The sequence below is a fragment of the Microcaecilia unicolor genome, chromosome 1 (assembly GCF_901765095.1).
Source record: "Microcaecilia unicolor chromosome 1, aMicUni1.1, whole genome shotgun sequence".
NCBI lineage: Eukaryota > Metazoa > Chordata > Amphibia > Gymnophiona > Siphonopidae > Microcaecilia > Microcaecilia unicolor.
The window spans coordinates 333,758,056-333,762,955 of NC_044031.1; positions in this window are offsets into that span (position 1 = coordinate 333,758,056).

Consider the following 4,900-nt stretch of genomic DNA (forward strand, 5'->3'; position numbering starts at 1 on the left):
ACATTCACATCAACTCTAGCATCAAGAAATTCTTTAAACTGTTTTGGGTCTACAGACTGAAACTGTTTACCCTCAAGCAATACATTACAAATACAAGGAAATCGTAGTACAAAGTTTACTCCCAGTGCCTACGCTCTAGGGTGCTGCTCCAAAAAAGCCCTGCACCTTACTTGTGTGGGCCTCGAGAAATCTGGAAAAATTTGGACCTTTGAGCCCAAAAACAAGTTTTCTAAGTGTCTTAAGGAAAGTCTTAAAACAGCATTGCGGTCAGGCTCCAGTACAAAAGTGACCAGCATAGTTGACCTCTGAGTAATTATTTCCAGTGAACTTTCCAGGAAGGAAGTAAGATTCATTCCATCCCCCACTACTGGGGGGTTTCCATCAGTCCCCATCGGGTTCCAGATGTAATAGGCCCGTGTATTGGGAGGTAGTGAGTCCTTATCCATTCCAAGAATGTCAACCATATATTTTTTCACCATTTCCAAAGGAGAAATTAAAGGAGATTTGGGGAAATTAAGAAACCTAAGGTTAAATTTCCTAACCTGGTTCTCCAGGTATTCCATTCGCTTGTGTATGAAATTATTATCTTTAACCAATGCAGTTTCCAAATTCCCCATTTCTTGAAGCTTAGTATTCACTTTCTCTAATTTCAAGGATTGCTGTGCAGTCACTTGCGCTTGGAGCAACGCAGCTTCAGACAAAATTTTAATATCACCAGTGTTTTCTTTCAATGTATTCTGCATAGAGACCTGAATGCCATAAACCATGTCCCACAGTGACTCAAGTGTCACTATTGCTGGTCTAACCACGCCACTGGAGACTGGGAGAGATTGAGGTTGAGCCTCAGCTCGAGACAATCTAGAAACAATGTCTTGAGGCAGTACCTGTAAAGCTGATTGAATTAACTGCTCTCGTTCATGAGATCCACTCTCAGTAGCTGCAAACCTTCCCTCGACCAGGTTCGGTTGAACCACTTCGGTTTCCGTCGCTGTTCGGGCTGCAAACAACTCTCTCCCAGGCTGAGGCGGAGCAATACGATCCACAGGGCTCAAGGAAGCCCCGTTAGGACTCTCAATTGACGCCGATGCGTCAAGAGTTGCAGTGGGGGGTCGAAGTTCCCCGAGGACCCGGTTGCTGCTTTGGGAATTGCAAGGTCGTCTGCTTCAACGTTAAAAAAGTCTCAGGAACCGAGGGATGTTTTTAACCTTTCCCCTCCGCTTCCCCATCCAGAAAAACAAGGCGGCAGAAGCACCAACGGAGCTGAAAACCGAAGCAGCCTCAGGAGCAAACACAGGTGCGTCCGCTCACAGCGCCATCTTGGATCTCTCCGTATCAGAGTCCTGTTGTTTAAAGTCCACTGTAGTGACCACTAGGCTGCTCTGCAGCGGTGTCTGTGTGGCCATTTTTGTCAAAATGATGCCAAGCAGACGTTTTTGTACCTGCTTTTTTTGCCATTCATATCTTGAACATTTCATTTTGGATGTTTTCAGCACAAGAACATCCTTCTCACTTATTTTCAAACAGGAGATTCTGATGTTTTTCCTGTTCAAAAATGACTGTGAGATGAACTTTTTTTTGGACATTATAAGCATGACATCCCAATCCTGACGAAGGCGCTCTTTTGAAAATGCCCCATCCATGTATATTAAATACTGTGCCTATTAATGTGAAAGTATTATGTTTTGTGCAGGAACACACCAAAATCCCACCAAAACCAAATTGTGCTCTATATGCAAGTGTTGGTAAAAGTCCAGTGCTAAGACCAACACTCTTCTTACATAGTTTCCTCTCCCTTCAGCTGCCTATATTTTCTCAACAGCATATATTTTGCCAACCTACTGCTACACTACAATTTGAGCTTTTAACCTAGATATCAGTGGAGGCCATTTTGAATAAGGTATTGAGGTTAAGTTTTAGCCTGTTGTGCTAACACCTGAATTTTGTTTTGCACTACTATGTTATGCCTACCATTTGTTCTTGAAGAAGCCTGAATACATATTATCAATGTAGAATATCTGGAACATCAAGGAAAAAATTTTTTTGGATCAAGTTAGCATTTATGCTGTTTATTTCTTCATGGATTTTATATGCTATAGAATAGATTATATATATTTGCTTTCTAATTTCTTTTTTTTTTTTTTAATGAGTAGAGGCACAACATTCTTCAACAGTATAATATTAATCATAGAGATAGACATAATGAAAAAAAATGTAAGAAATGTAATTGAAATGACTTATTTAATCAATATTTTATGACAGTAAAATTATGCTAAGAAATATTTTATATCATTGAATATCACAACTTATTGGATTTATGAGTACATTCAGTCAAAAGAGTACTTCAGGCACCATGAAAATTCACAATATTGGGTTTCTAGCCATGTACCATTTTTCAGATAATTGTATGATGCTTCACTTTCTCATATCTGAAGAATCACTACAGCTTGAATGAACCCTGAAGAAACATTTATCAACATAATTTGTTACCCATGCTTATAACTGAAATAACCAGATTTTTGGTCTGAGTCAGATCACTGGAACAAATTGACTATTTTCATTTGCTCCTTCTTTTATATCTCTCTTCTATTGGCCAGTTTCCTCTAAACACACCAGAAGTCTACATATATATTAAGGTGTATTAGTTAAATTAGATCCCATGTGATAGTCTGCATTAGCTTTAGAAAGGACAAAAAGCATAACATGCAAATATATTCTAAACAGCTCAAAAATAATTAGATAATGTTAATGAAACCACGTGAAGTAGTGCAATTTTCATTAACTTACTGGTCATACTAAAACGTAACTATACCTCAGGAACAGAATTTCCTCTAAGTTGAGCGCATGAGCTCATAGAAACTGGGAGCATCACTCATGCTGTGTCACTGTTCATGAGTTATGGTGCCCCCTCATTTCCAGATTGGTGTTTGGCTGCCTTGCGTCATGCCAACTGTGATGTTCAGTCTTCTAGCTTCCTTTAGCTGTGCCTTAAACAGTGGTGTAGCTAAGGGGGCCCAGGCACCCCCATTCCTGTCTCAGATCCCCACAACAATGTTGGCCAGCCAGGTGCCTGCATGTCTGTGCACCCCTACCCCCGACTGTCACGGCCGCTTCTGATGCATGTGTCTCTCCTTCTCCCTCCCCATGGTCCTTCCACCTCATCTCTGTAGCAGCACAGCAGTGATTGAAGTAGAGCAGGACTGCCTCAGAGCCTAGGCCTTCCCTGGATCATTCTCTGCTCTCTTCTGATGTAACTTCATTTGCTATTGCTGAAACAGGAAGTTACATCAAAGGAAAGTGGGGCTTGTTCTTTCTAGGGAAGGTCGAGGCTCCAAGACAGTCCTGCTTCAATTGCTGCAGTGCCACTATGGAGGCAAGGTAGAAAAACAACAGGGAGGGAGAGGTAGGAGTGCTAGATCCAGTAAATGAGAGAAGTGTTACTCTGCTGGGTTGGGCTGGGGAGGTGTGCTGGACCTCAAGGAGGTTAGATTGAAACAGGAGAAGGTACGAGCCTATCTAGCCCATTATATGGACTGAAGCCACCCAAAACAATAGTGCAATATTATTAGAAATAAGGGACTGCTATGTATGGTCCATCTGTAAAAAGTCAAAAGCTGTTCCAGTTGGATAGGCAGTACCTTTAAAGGGTGGAAGACAAAAGATTTTTTTGTTTTTACTTGACAGGTTTTTAAAATTTTATTATTATTATTTGAAAGCTTCCCATATGTAGATATAAATATCATGAAATAAACATATCAGCAGCTTAAAAAATATTGTAGCTGGTAGAAACAGCAGTTATAAATTATGTATTTTGTGCTCATACTGTTCTATACAAGACAGATGGCCAAATTTCAGTGAGGATATCCTGTTTCCTGATGGGTCCATCTTAATTGTTATTGTAATCTGCCTTGGGAAGCCTGGTGTTATAAAGATGAAATATAATTAAATTAAATGGAAGTAAAATAAACTCTTTTCATTGGGGCATATGGAATCATATCTTCACTTCATCTGTTTTGTAGAAGTTTACATTTTAGATACACAAATAGATTATTCAGTTTTGATCATATTTTGGGGTTAAGTGGAGGTAAGAGATAGCTCAGGGTTCCTCCCCTGCTCTGAAGATAGCTTGGGGGGACTTTCACACTCCACAGATAGCTTGGAAGGAAACACACACCTCTCCCCACTTATATTTGACTGTTGGGCTATTTTTGGCACTCACTCAAAAAAACATTTGCACGCAGATCTCTTCTTAGGGGAGAACACTGCTCAGGAGGAGTAGATACATCTATGGCTTCTGCCATACCTAGGGTTACCATATGGCTCCAGAAAAAGGAGGACACATTGATCCAGTCCAGCTTTTGCTTCCATTGAACGCAATGGAAGTAAAACCCAGACTGGTTCAATCTGTCCTCCTTTTTCTGGACTATCAGAGGGAAGTGGGAAGTGGACCAATGACTCCATAGAAATGGGATACCAATGTAAAATAAAGTACTTTATTCACAGACTCAACACAGCCGTGTTTTGGCGCCTTAGCACCTTCCTCAGGAGTCTTAAGAGATCCTTGATATTCAAAAGCGATCTCAATGTCAGAGTCTTAAAAAAGACCTTTGTAGTGTGCAACAGATGCTGGAATGTATCAATGTAATACAATTGCCTCAGTGCTGCATATGTGTAGTAGACCGATAGAAATTATAAGCAGTAGTAGTATTAGTAGCTCTTACCATACAATAATTTGGGCAACTAAAGAGCAAATCTTTAACTGAACACCTACGTTTACCCTCCACTTGCATGCTGAAATGTACAGAATACCAGCCCTTTTATGGGTAGGAGTATACTTTCATCCATAAGTGGCAACAGAGTGACTAAGCACTGTTCTGTTAGGCCATTTTGTGTGGCATAGCAC